The sequence below is a fragment of the Plectropomus leopardus genome, chromosome 19 (assembly GCF_008729295.1).
Source record: "Plectropomus leopardus isolate mb chromosome 19, YSFRI_Pleo_2.0, whole genome shotgun sequence".
NCBI classification, from domain to species: domain Eukaryota; kingdom Metazoa; phylum Chordata; class Actinopteri; order Perciformes; family Serranidae; genus Plectropomus; species Plectropomus leopardus.
Window position 1 is genome coordinate 6,031,422 of NC_056481.1, and position 14,862 is coordinate 6,046,283.

General features: G+C 40.5%; 1 pseudogene; it reads right to left on the reverse strand.

Annotated features, from left to right (window-relative positions):
• Window positions 1-2,349: 2,349 nt before the first annotated feature.
• Window positions 2,350-14,862, reverse strand: part of LOC121959188 — a 49,922-nt pseudogene continuing 37,409 nt past the window's right edge.

Here is a 14,862-nt window from a genome sequence, read left to right on the forward strand (position 1 = left end):
GACCTTGACATCAAAAGTCATTCTAAGCCAGCTGAGGTAGGGAAGGGTGAGGAGGGTATTTATGATTTATTATTACACTCAAAAATTTGATCACAAGAAAAACATTTACATATAACATCTTTATTTCAAGGAGTGCCTTAAAAATCCAACATTTTTAAGAAAACAACAGCACAATTAGATTGGTAATATAATCCCCCCCCCCCCCAAAAAAAAAATCTATTTTAGGTTCCTTTCTGATGCTCACACCAAAAAAACATATTGTGTCTTTTGAGGCACATCTGCTTTCAGAAAGTGGCTCACAATACAAGTAGACAGAAATTAGGAACACAACTCAGCCATTGTTCTCATGCTCCCCTGGGTTTTAAAAAACACACGTACACACACACGCACACACACACACGCGCACACACACACTCACTCACACATCGCCTCGAGGCAAGGAAGGCCAGTGACATCAAGTGTATTCAATTCACAAGGAGGCATGTTGAGGAAATTTGAGTCACAGTTTGGGCAGCAGGTCTTTTCCTTCCACCAGAGTCGCTGTTGCTTGAATAACAGCGGGTGCTATCTTTGCCTGTAACTTCATTAACTGAAGGCGGAGAAAACCAACCCCGAAATAACACAACTCTGGCACTGAACGCCGAGCGGAGACAAGCGTTCCCACACTGAATATTAGAACGGATGACCTGAAATTAAATTGAGCATAACATGTTTTTAGTATAAAACTAAAGGCATGGGGCGCATAATAATAATAATAATAATAATGAGAGCAAATAATCACTGAGGAGTTATTCAAAATACATACATACTGCTTGTGTACTTCTTGAATAAATACATTTCAAAAATACATATATTTTTATCTTTTCATATTTGCTAGAAAAATGTTAAATTTTGAAAGCAGCTATGTACTTTTAAATATGGCATTAAATCACTTTTATCAAAAAGCCCCCGGACACAATGTGATTTCACCCACCTTCTTAAAGAAGCACTGCATACAACGTTTCTGTGTCGCAGCCGACAACTTCGAACTGACAGAAAAAAAAGAAAACTTCAGATAGTGCAGGGAGATATGACTCAAATCCTTCAACAACTCAATATGTTTTTGGAGGAAATATTTCCATGATTGTGGATTAGAGGCAGCTCTGATGATGAGAAATGTAACAGTGAAATATTGCATATCTGAGGGGAGGCCGGGCGTCTTTCTCTCCTGGGACAGCCACATATTGCTTATTTAGGGTTAGTGCTGAGGACGGAGTGTAAGCGAACACTGTTTTGGGAAAAAAATAAAAGATTCACAGAATAAAGTCAAAATATAATGAGAGCAAAGTCATATTTCAAAATCACAATATTATAGGAAAATGTAATATTTTGGCAAATAAAGTTTCTATAGTTTTAGAATAATTTATAGAATAATCCAATACTTGTTACATTCTGGATGTTATTTACTCAAACAAGTGAAGCACCGTTTTATCAGCAGAAAGAGGCGTCAAGGTTCAGTGGTGGCAGCGGCCGATGTTTTTCTTGCACCTCGTCCATGTTGAAATCATGGATTAATAATTACTGATTCTGGAGCCTAAGATGTTGCATATTTATTCCAGTTGCTTGCCTGGTGCATACGCCACAAAAAGTTTTTGGCTTTTGGTTTACTACTTATAAAATAGATACTAGAGAGGGGAATTATGGCATATTATTTACAGGAAAAAGGCTTTTTAAAAATGTTTTTCAACGTAAAACAGTTCAGTTATTGTTTCGAGTGTAGATTTTTTTTTGCGGCACAAAAGGGAAAATAAATAACAACAACAAATTAAACAACAAAGGCGATTAGCCTAATTATTATTTTAAATATCTGTATCAGCCAAGTTCTTTATAATCAGTGCATCCCAATCTCAAATATATTATATTTTTTTATTTATAATATACATTTATATATTTTGAGAGCTATGTCGTACATTTAAAACAAACAAAATAAATAAAAGTCACTGTTATAAATACTCTATGAAGTTTATGAGAAAACACCGAAATGTTAGGAGAATAAAGGTAGAATTTTTATGTGCTTATGTTTCTATATAACAATTAAAGTTTATATTATTTAGGATAGATTACATCAGATTAGATGTAATTGTTTTATTACCTGGCTCTCCATAAATACTCTAAAAACTTTTGTTGCAGGAATGAGATTTTAGGTTAAATTCAAGATATTTTTCATAAATCTTTCTTTTTAAAATCAGAACTTTTTTGTAATGTTAGACTTGTGCTATTATGACTTTTCTCAAAATATTCGGACTTTCTTCTCTATTTTTTCCTAAACAGGGTGCTCCTTATACTCCGTTGCGGTATTTCGGACAGTCCTCAGAGCAAAACCAATTCAGTCATCCCAGCCAAAAAAACGTCCCGTCATCTGGTAGAACTTCATGTTGAAGGGCCTGTAGAAGTCCCGTAGCCTCTGCACCACCTCAGGGTCAATGTTCGGATGGGTCCGCCCTTTGGTTTTGCCCAGGCAGTGCGGCTTGCTGCTGCCCTCCGCCTTCTTGAGGCACGGGAAACCCTTGGTCTGGTTGAAGTAAAAGTGTTTGTCCGTGATGATCCTCTTGAGCCCCAGGAAGTCCTGCACGCGGCCCAGCTCTCCGGCCGGGTCGGTGATCAGACGCTCGCCGCTCACGAACAGGATCTGCTCCATGGGGAAGTACTGCAGCCAGTTGTCCAGGTGCTTGGCGTAGATGCCGATCTGGATGGCGCTCCACGAGGTGTCGATGAGCCCCGTAGTCCTGTTTTTGAAGGTGAGGCTCTCGAAAGAGGGAATGTCGGGCTTCTTGGACAGAGTCTGAGTGTAGTCCGAGATAGCCCTGGCGCCAGGTCCCTCACCACCACAATCAGCTTGGTGTCCCGGGACATGGCGGATATCCTGGCCGGAGCCTCTCTGGTCACAAAGTAGCTGGGGGTTTTCTCCATGGTTATCTGGCCCTCCAGGGTTTTGGGCATCAGCTCTCTGCAGAAAAAAAAGACAAAAAGGAAGTGAGATATTAGTTTGACCTTCTCAATCGAGGCGACTGTCACTAGGCGGGTTTCCATTACAGATTCATGCAAAACTTCAGTGATATTTTCGAAATGTTGATAAAACACAATTTCGAGATGACTGTGTTTCCACTGAGTGATGTTATGTGATAAAATTTGAGAAGCATGACGACGGATATTCAAAACATTAGCAGGTTTAGTTCTGTTGCAGCCACCGCGCTCGCCGTCGTTATTTCCAATCGCAGGCGACGTAGGCGTGTTATGCAAGCGATAATGGAAAGGCGAGCCCCTTATACGTTGGCGATGTACGAGAGATTTCTGGGAGCTGATAGTCCACGATTCCACAGAGGGATTGTGGATTCAAAACTTTCAGATGATCCGCTCAACTTTTGGAGAGTTTTGTGATGCAATAACGGCTCTCGTAGCTCCTGCTGCATCATGCCCGAGGGCGCCAGCTCCTACCGACAAGCGCATAGCCATAGCGTCATGTGACCTATAAAAGTGAAAAAAGTGTTTCCATTGCAGTTTTAACAAATTATGGCTTATGGTCACGCCAGGGTAAAAACGTTATTGCAATAAATGGGAGTTTTTTCAAACCTGACATGTTTCCATTAGTCATATTTCATATTTGCAATTTCATTTGCACAATTTAAGGGTTAATAGAAACCTGCCTACAGTTATACAACCGTTCTTATTACAATAAACATCACAGATCAGGCTCAAAAACTTCAAACCCAATCAATCAATCAAAGACAACAACAAACACCCATTTGTTTGTGTTTGTCTTGAGACAGTTTGTTTGCGGCTGTTAATTTAACCTCGATCGGGTGTCTTTTTCCTCTGAGCTTCAGCAGCTCTCGTGAGGTGTGACCAAACGTCGATGTGCAGTCACTCTGGAGGTGAAAGTATGCAGATGCTTCCTCACGTGTTTCTTAATGCAGCCTGAGGGCTTCTGAAATCAAGAACTCCCCCGGGTCCGTTTGAACGGGGGTATTCTTCACTGTCATATGGCGCTACAGGAGGAATGTCAATCTCTATACGCACACTATGATAGTGCTGCTTTATAAAATATTGATATTTGAGGCGGAAGGCCCTCCCAGCATAATTGATCACGTTCCCGTCTTTCATTTTGTGCAAATGGGAGACGAACATTCAGAATTCTTCACTGGTGGATAGAACGAAATGTTCTTTAGCTGATTGAACTGAAACGCAATTCGAGGATTTTCTCCGTTTTTTGATTTAATTTGGTATTTTAAAGGTCCAGCGTGTGGCATTTAGGGGAATATAGTGGCAGAAATTGTATATATAACAACAGCTTTGTTTTCGTTACCTGAGAATGAGCCGTTTATATCGACATATGGAGCGAGTCCTTGTCTACGGAGACAAACCAAACACTGGCTCAACATAGCGCCATTCGTGTTTTCGTGTAGACAACCGTAGGTAGCAGCATCCTCGCAATGAGAGCGTTAGAAAAGACACATTTTTCAATGTGAGACTTACTATTCAGTGATTTTTTAAAGTAAAGGCTCATTTATTCTCCCTTTATGTACAAATATTTCTTTAAATGGAGGCAGCGTTTACATATCCACATGTGGCCAGAGCTGTTTCCATTAATTTCCCCTTTATTATTATTTATTATCCATTCCTTCTGTCATTTCTTCTTCCTCTTGTTGGCTGTATCTTGTCTGAAGTACACTAAACACTGAGATCTGAGATTTCATCCGTCTGTGAACGTGCACAAATATGATGAACTGATCGGAGCATATAAACAAAATCAGCCCTTGAAATCACCTGGTCAGCATGTTTCACAGAGGAGGAGGCCTCTGCTGATCGGTCGGCTCCTGTTACCTCCTGAACATCTGGGGTCTCTTAAGTATGACACCTGGGGCTTAATTTCTCCTTAGCTGAGGGGCTCACTTAAGGGTGTTACACAGAATACCTTAAAAGGTTGCCTTAAGAGGGAAAAACATTAAGGCATTTAGTGCATCAGGAAAGATTTTAAAGTGTTAAAATGTTTGCTTGCACTCATGATACCTGAGGTCTTTTGTGCTGATTTTTAAAAACATTTCTTAAGAACAAGACCGTGATAAGAACACCTTAAATTTAAGATCCTACTTATTTTCATGGACACATTTCAAACTATATCCATGACATCTCAAGGATTCATAATAATTCTTTTTTTTTTTTGCCAAACTTGCATGGCGTTTTTAAAACCGGAAGAAAATGAGGAAATAAATGAAATAATTAAAACATTCTCAAACATTAATGTGTATTAAAGCTACGTTTGGTCAACAGGTAAAGAAAATAAATTTGCTGTCAAATTACAGTAAGTTTCATCTGCACAAAAACATTCCATGACTATTCCAAAACTTTCAATGATTTTTACTTTTCTATGACTCTTCCAAGCCTGGGAAATGTGACTGTAAAATTGGGAACCCTGTTAAGAAACCTTAAGACTTAAGGCTGTTTTGTGCAATAGGAAACCTTAGTGCTGACTTTAAGGAAAATCTATCTAATCACCTCCTAGTGATGAAAGTAAACTCATAAGCCCCACCTCAAATATTTATACCAGTGAAGTTCATAGACGTAACCTCGGGTTCTAGCATTTATTCAGCAAAATTTCCTCATGTGTGTCTGAGCCCTTTCCGTCACAAAAGCGATGGGAAACCAGCTAATCCGTTCGGCCACGCCACCCCTCTTCTCCCGCTCCTCTCTGTGCGCTTTCCTTCTGCCCGGCTGCCTGCAGGACAGTGACCTTAAGCAAAGCGGGTAAAAGCAGCCCATGAATGATTAACGCGCCCTCCCTCTGCCATTTAGAGCCTCTGCAGAATTCAGCTTTAAAATTCACCAAAGTACAGCATGCAGGCGTTAATTATTCATCTGCCTGGCTGCTGCTGCTTAAAGCGAAGACTGCCGCTGACAAAGTGGCCCAGGCTGCTCCCGGGGTAGACGCCGTTTGCCGCCCGTGACAGAACTACCGAGACCCTGCGGGAGGGAGGTCCTCGGAAATTTCTGAAGAGCGCTCAACACTTCAGTCAGTTGTAGTGCGGGAACATGCGGTGGAGAGTTCGAGCATGCGTGATCAAAGTACAGCGTCTGAGTGTCTCTTTCTGATGTGATGGGCTCCGTTTTTTTCTCGCGGAAAGAAGCTGGTAAACAATCATGCTCCGTTTAACACACACAGAGTGAGATGAGACGGAGGGCACCCAGATCTTTGCAGAGGACAAGCTTTACACAAACACAGCATTTCTGTCAGGATAAATGTGACGGCTGGTTTCACTAAACGCCTTTCAGTCCTCAAAATTAAACAACAGAGTACAGTTTTTAATTATCCTGCAGAATGAGACATACAAGCATTTTCTGTTGTGACGCTGCTTTGTTTGAAATGATTTGTAAAATGTTTGGGAACGACTGTTGTGTCTGTTTCAGATCACTTCACCTTCTGCCCTTGTGTGTGTTTTCCTGCCAGTTTTTTTGTCTGTCCCGCCCTGATTAGTTTCACCTGTCCCTCATTAGACCTGCAGTACTTTACCTCCTGCTCACCTGTTCTCATTTCCCCAATTAGTAATCCCTCTCTCACCCCTGCTCTGTTACTTTAACCTCATCTTTACTTTGCCTGTTACTCTCTAACCTGAAATAATTTTTAAAGAATATTTGAATTCATCTCGCTGCCTACTCATCCGTTATCTTCATTTTTTGGTTCCAACAATATCATATTCTTCCAAAAACTTCAAGATAACTCCAGGTGTCATTTGAGTATAAACCTATAGCTTTTCGACTTTTTTTCAGTAAATGCCGCAAAATTGTATTTGTTAAGCCTTAAGCACTTTTCGCACAAACCTAGTGTTATCTGGGGATCTTTGGCAATTTGGTTGGATTAGGTTGTTTGTGATCTTAATACTGTGCAAATCTATCCATAATTTGTCAAGTAAAAAAATGTTATCTTGCCAAACATATAGGTCATGTTATAATATTCAGTCTTCATGTATGATATCTAATGAATTAGTTTCCCTACAGGTTAGTTTAGGTTTAAAAACAAAAAGATCACGGTTGAACCTCATCAAGTTACGTACTTAATGTAAAGTACATACTCAGAGTGAAGTTACCTATTTGGAGTTAAGTTACATACTTAAAGAGAAGTTACATATTTGGAGTAAAGTTACATATTTGCTATTTAGTTACATACTAAAGTGAAGTCAGGGATTTGGAGTAAAGTTATGTACTAAGAGTGAACTTACATCCTAAGAATAAAGAAACATACTTGGAATAAAGTTATGTACTTCGACTGAAGCTACGTTCTGTACTTAGAGTGAAGTTACATACTTAATGTGATATCACACCTTAAAATTATTCAAAGCTTACTTGGTTTCACTTTGGACACAAACACCGGTCTTTTGAGGCAAAGTCCTGTGTTTGTTTGACCCATCTACAAACCTCAGCCTGCCTCCTTACGTGGACTTTAGCTTTTTATATTACCTCCTTTTTGACTACTGTTAGTGATTTGGCCACATGAATGCAGCCCATCCATTATCTGTTATTTTGGTTCATATTTATGTTTTTTTTTTTGCAGGGACAATTAAAATGGAAGTTCTGACCCTACTTTTGGTGCAAAGGGCTCAACTCACTACAAGCATGGAAACCAGTGTGCAGAAAAAGCAAGCTCAAACCCATCGTTAAAACAAAGTTTTGAAAGATAATGAGATAGATAACGTGACAGTGACTTGGTTCTATTTGTTTAACCTACAATAATTTACAAAAAAGTAAAAAAGGTGGTTAACACCATACGTCACTGCAATTATTACATCATATCTAGGAGATAATGTCAGTAAATTTTGACTTCTAAATAACATTTGGTCTCCTGGTAATACTAGTTCAGTGGGAATACTGCATTACAAAGAACAGATGCATGATGCAAACAAAACATTTTGACAAAACTATATTTAGGACCGATATGGAAGGAAGTCCATGATCGTTCCAAAATATAAAACTAAAAGTATGTCTGTTGAACAGTCCTGATTACTGAGGTGACATGTCACGTGCATCTTTGCCTGTTTTCCTTGCGGTTGCTTCAGGCTTTAAAACAGCTGCCGGTTGAGCTCAGCGCATGAAGTGAAACGGATCTAAAAGCCATAAGTCAATACCTCCAGGCCAATGTCAAAACACATCCGCGCTACGTTTCTGAGTGGATCCTCTCTGTGAGGTCAGCACAGGAAGCGGTCGATAAGAGCAAGAGCGGCAACACAGGTGCTCTGATGTCTCGACATCCGCCTGCAACATTGACCGTCGCCTGACCTCCAGAGTCCTCTCAGTGTCTCCGACCTCTCATTCAGCTGTGTAAAGAGCAACACGGACAAGGTTCCTTTCCTCTCACATTAGCTCTGCCTCATCGCCCCAAAAGTCCAGAGCGAGACCATATAATGGTGCCTTAAAACAAACCCAATGCCACCTGGGACAGCAGCGGCTGCTCAGCTGACACGGCGAGAACACCGAGACTAATTATCGATAAATGGGAAATCCCAGACCCTAGCACATAAGAAGCCTTTCTGAGCGTCTTCCTGCCAATACTAGACGTCCGAAACAGCCTTTACAGTGGCACAACTTTATGATGCAAAGGCGAACATTATTGTTTTATGAAAAAGAAATGAGCCTGTACTAAAGAAAGCATCCATATTTGATGGCGTGCGTCGGGCTTGTTCTGTGGTCGATGCACTCACAGCGGTGTGTCAGGGCACTCTGGGGGGGGGCTCTCGGGGTCAGAGAGTTATGTGGGATGGTGTGCAACATGAAGACAGCCATGTCGGTGAGTCCAAGTATGGTCGTAAGTCACGAAGCACTCATGTATTCAAGGTTGATGTAAATTTTATGATTATTGGGACAATGGTTCAGGTTCATGTGTGGAGTTCAGTCACATGAAACAGACACTGGTTAAAGGACAATTTGTTCTGTGTCTTAGGTAAGTGACATTTAAACATGCACAAGCTGATTATTAGATAGCAAAATAGCAGAGGGTGAAAAAAGGAGTCCACAAACCAATGGGTGACATTACCGTCGTTATGTCAAATATTTTTATGCAATAGCGGCTAATGTAGCTTTTCAGTCTTTATCCTCGAGCAGAGATCTGTTCCCTCCACACACACACATTTGTCCACTTTCAAACATGTAGTTTTCAGTTACTTTACTTGAGAAAATGTATCAGATTTTCTACATTTTCCTCAAAAGCCTTCATACAACTTTTCACATATGCAGCAGGCTGTTACTCCCAAAGACTTGAAAACAGACTTTGATGTGTAAAAGCAGCATTTCCATTTTCATAATCAGAGTCAAAAATGAGTAAAACCCATCACAAGTTTTCAGAGCCCGGGGTGACGTCTTCATATTCATTTTTTCCACCCAAAGATATGAAATAGAGAAAATGAGCAAATTAGAGCTCCACTTAGTTCCTAGCGTATATGAGCCAACCTGAGACTTGAGTCCGTCCTATCAGATAGTGTTTGGTGTTTTTGGGTCGACCACATTTTGGTTTAGGTGTATTTATCTTTGGGTCCCTTTCAAATCAGGTCTTAGTTACTCATAAAACAAATTCATGCATGTTGATGTTGGGCTTTAAAAGACTTCCAAAGCAAATCCTGAAGTTTTAGGACTGGGAACCAGTTAATTTTGGGCATTTTTTCCTGACAAATAATATTTAATGCTCTGTCCATAAATGAATTAAATGACAAATGCATACTAATGTTTTAGAGGTTAAAAACTTAAATACTCAACTTTTTAGTTTCAGTTGGGCAAAAGAGCAAGGAACACTTTTTACGGTTTTACAGTAAGTGAACGACACTGGGGTATTTCTTTCCATTCTGCAGCAGAAGCATGCAGCGCTCTCTAATGAAACTTTATTGGCAGGCTAGGTGATGTAACAGATGACAAACCGTCCAAGTGCTTGATATTTACTGCAGCTCCAGATCCCTCTTTGATGTCTTCATCGTGCTGCTAAAATACGACTCCCTCTGCACACTGATGCATGAAACACAGGCAGCGGGATCCACTCATGAAACAAGACGCAGACCCAAAACCGAAATAAGAAACACAACGCATGAACCCGGGACTCGCTTTAAATCAAATTCACTGCTTTGGCGTGCATTTAGGAACAAGAAAAAAACTATTTAGGATGACTTAAGAACATCACAAACAGCTTGTGTACATCACAGAACGTAACACATGTTGTAATTATACGTCATTCTTCTCATATGGAACTAACTATCTGCAGAAAGACGCTGTTCAGGCAGCTCGGTTCCCTATTAAAAACCAAATCCAATGTACACTGCAATGTGCAGTACATCACTCAAAGCGTCCTTTGTAGGCTCGTCTGTAAAGTAACCACTTTGGAATAAAGGGCCTGACGCATCACTGCTTTCGTTTCCCCCGCTGAACGAATTTTACTCAAACTACAGGCTGTGACTCATGTCTGCCTGTTATATAAACGCCAAAAAAAGAGTCTTATTTACTGTAAAACTGCATAATATGACAACATGACATATGAATTAGGCAGAAATAAAAACTAACAAGAGATCACCTCTAAAAGGGTCGTTTCCTGGCGTTATTCGTGCTTGGATCTGAGCCAGTGTCTGTCAATTGACGGCAGTTGTAAAGACACAGAGGAGAGTGGGCATGAGTGCTGTCCACTTCTCCCCCACAAGCCTTTGATTCATTTTTCCTCCTCCGGCAGGGAGCCCTGGCAGGCATAACTACACTCCCACAGTGCTCCCCTGCCACTACCACCAGATAATAATCTTGTAATTGGCTCAATATTTCTGCTGTTTGCAGGCGAAGCAAAGGCCAGCGCTGCTCATGGTGGCTCGGACTCACCAGATATTTTCCAGGTCAGTGGATGCTGGCGGAGGTCAGAGAGAGAAGAGGAGGTGGAGGAAGAGGGGGGTGATTTGGAGTAATGGCTGCTGTGCGGGGAGGTGAAGGCCCACTCCTCTGAGCTCGGAGCTCTGCTCTGCCAGCCGTGTGCAACAACAGCCCCTAACCTGCCCTGCGGGCTGCAGACGCCGACAGCGCTGCTGCACCTAAACGACTATTAGAGGAAACATACAGCGTGTTGAGGGATGTTGCCGTTTAACAGTCTCCAGAAATTATTCTGGGATTCAACACTAATAAACGACAAAATGACATGTTTGCTAATCTCCTCCCTTTGTTTTCACTTTTTTTTGGCAATGGGGAGTGTAACAGTGTCCAAATTTTTGATTTTGATAGCTACCTGTTGAAACCTGGATCAACATTAGTTTTTAACGAGCTATTTGACCCTATTAAACCTGAAAGAGAAAATGAAGAAATGAGCCCAAAAGGAGTTAAAAGGGGGGGGGGGGGGGACTTGAGGTTGGGTATTAGTAGTAATCGCACTTCCACAGTGAGCAGTAAGCAGCTCCCGTTTGGTCTGCAGTTCAGTAAACTAAAGAGTAGCAAAATTAACCTATATTTATATTTAACCTTATATTTATCTCTAATAAAAAAAGTCATTTTATGCCACCAGAGCCAATTTTCTCCATTGTATTGAGAATTATCGATATTTTTCAAGGTACGGTATCAAAGTAAAACATGACAACACTACAGTGCAGTGTGGCGTTCATCATCAGCTGCGGCTGGATGCTGAGAGATCAGGTGGTAGTTGGAGGGGATTACAGGTGTGAGCCTCCCAGCTGCAGTTAGTCTCGGCCAGGATAATCGTCCGTTTTACGGCCCTGACAGTCTCAGTCCTCCAGGATCAGCCAACCTGTGTCACCTTTGCCTGCACACCTGCACTTTACAGCTCTAAATCCTCCCCCCTCCTGGACAGTTAAGCACTGCTCCAACGAGGCTGCTCAGGATTACTGACGTCTGAATCACACAGCTGCCGTAACAGAGTGTCCTGGGTTTTTCCTGTTGTGAGGATGTTTAAAAATCAAATCAGGGACAAACGGTGTGAGGATTTCATTCTCAGCCCAGAGGCTACGTGTTGTGATTTTGCTACCTGGTTGAAGTTGTGTCAATCATTGAAATCACCTGTTGTTGCCTCTGAGTGTAATTAAAGCTCTCAGCTGCTCTTGGTTCATGAGTAGAGAGCTCTGTTTTAACAACCCAATCATCAGAAGCAATGGTGGCACTGTATGTTTCTGCAAAGCACGGATACGTAACATTCGTAAAGTTTTATGTAGTGGAAATGTTGAAACTTCATGTTTCTTTACTTTTTAGTGACACTGTGGTTAATGTGTGGTTATGTTTAGCACAAAAGCCATTTGGTTTAATGTGGAATTTATCGTTTTTTGCAGAGTTCCTGCAGTTTAAAGCAAATTTGATTTTTTTTTAAAGGGCACTCGCAATGAAACTGAAGACCAATTTTACAACAACCATAACTGAACTCGATTATTTCGGGTAAAGGACAATTTTAGTGTTTATTTAAACACAGAATATGAATTTCTTATATCTTCTGACTTTTCTTTGCATGTGGGATTTCACTGTCTATACTCCCATCATACCAGGTTTGATAAAACTTTTTGCATAAAATAGACAGCGTCTCATATGTATTACCTTCATCCAAGCTACACAATCTTGGTTAAATAGCAGGTTTTGTTGAATTTGCACTTCCCAGTGTGGACAGTGACAGCACTCACTGCATCACTGCACATTGCATGTTGAAACTTCATGTTTCAACATAAGGATCTTACTTCCCATGTTGTAGCATTTTTAAGACTTCAAAGAATGATTCAAGACATTTCATTACTAATTCAGGCCCTTTTTTTTGGATTATTGAATCCAATTCCTTTTAAGACTTTTATAGATTAGCGGGGATCCTGTTTTGGATTAAAATACCCAGTTTTGGTGGCACGACTGCTGCTGGAAATGCCGGCATTGTAATGCTAAGAAACGTTTGGTTTAGTTTGTTGGTCTTGAACAGCGATCTTCAGTTCATCAGCTGTCTCACCTAACTGTCAGACCATCCACCAGCCCTTCAACCCCCGGCTGACAAAGTTATCTCAAACGCATAATCAGAATGAAGTCTCTTCAGAAACATTGATATGATCTAAAACATACAAATGTGACATATCTATGGTTTGCAGAAATGCACAATGCCAAGCTCAAACTGAAGTCTATTTCTCAATATTTTTTGGCACACTGATGAATTCTGACCTAATTTTGACTTCACTTTACTTGAAAGTACAAAGATTTTGCACAGTTTGGTCCAAATGTGGCTAATTGGTCCAAATAACATAAAAGAAACCTTAAAAACTCAAATTATTAATGTTTGTTTTGTACTCAAACCTGATATCTATAAATCAGCAACAGTGTCGATCCAACCTGGGGTATTGTTTATGGGTTTCTTCCCACAGTTTACTCGACACGATTTGATAACATGATGACGGGGATGTTGCCTAAAAAATAAAATAGCTGGAGCTTTGTCAAGAATACAGAACCGTATTTTTTTTTATTAATTGAAGCAAAAGAAAACTTTAAAGCAATTTGAGTTTAACTGAGGTGGGGTGTTGTAATAACGAGGGAAATCAGAGAGGGAACTGTAGGGGGTCGGAAGCAATTTTGAGAGACACACAATTACCAGATAAGAGAGCCGTCTATTCTTGGAAAACAAAATGGGAGGACAGAGTCTCCTGTTGTCCTCTGGGAAAAGACATGAGTTTGATAAGTAGGAAAGGAAAGAAACCCTGCACAACATCGAGGAAACATAAGATAACAGTGTCACAGCGGAAGAAAAACTTTTGAAAATGTCAGCTCTTAAATAACAGGAAATTCACAGTCAGATTGATGATTGGGCGTGTTTCAAATTAGACGAAAAAAAAGGATGTTTGAAAAGCTCGCGGTGGTTCTGTCTGGCAGGCGAGCAGGAAATTAGACTGAAAATGGAAAACTTGTTTAAACCTCAGCGTCATTAATAAAACAACTTTGTTCAAAAAAACTTCCTGGTGATTTTAAAAGACAGAGACAAGTGGGGAACTTTGTGGAGGACAGAGCGTGCTGTCCTCCCCAGATGGAGGGAAAAACAATAAAGAAAGTTAATCTACAACACAAGAGTAGATTGGGGAAAAGAAACGTTTGGAAATGCTACAAAGCCCGACACAGTCTATTCTCATTTGTCTTTAGTCACACTGGCTGTTAGCTGATGAAAGCATTCAAACACGCTTGAAAAACAGCGCTGGCCTGTCGCCATTTGTAATTTATCTCGGTTGGCTACACTTGGAAAATTTCTATTTTCTTGATATACACTCAAATAATACTGAGCTCATAAATAACGTCTGGAAAGAAAAAAATAATCAGACCTATGTGATTTGTTACAGAGCGAACTTGATTATAAATGGAGTACAAGAATAATATCGTATCATACACTGTAGTAAAAACAGTCTTGTATAAATAAATCTCCCTGCTGGACACTGAGCATCGACTTTTTCCTCCCCTTTTTTTCTTTCCATACAACAACCTCTATGCGATTTAGTAAAACATTTATAGAGTTAGCTTTGCAGTATGTTCTTATAAATTTATCAGCAGTGTTTTTAACAGAATACTTCTCGTTTTTGCTTGAGTGTAAGTCCCCGGTTTATTGCATAAGGGGGAAAAAATAAGCTTTATCTTTATGGCAACTTGCTTGTGAATTATTCACCCTCTGCTGCAGGACGCAGGCAAGCCTTTTAGACAGAAACTAGCCGAGGTCCAGACTGCATATCAGCAGAGAGGACAGGGGGGTGAGGTGTGGAGTGGGTGAGATGGGTGAAAGTGAGAGAGACAGAGAGACTTAAAATAGAAAGAAAAAAGAAAACAGACAGCCTGAAATATCCCTGTTACAACTGGCGTTTTCTACGAGAAGTAGAG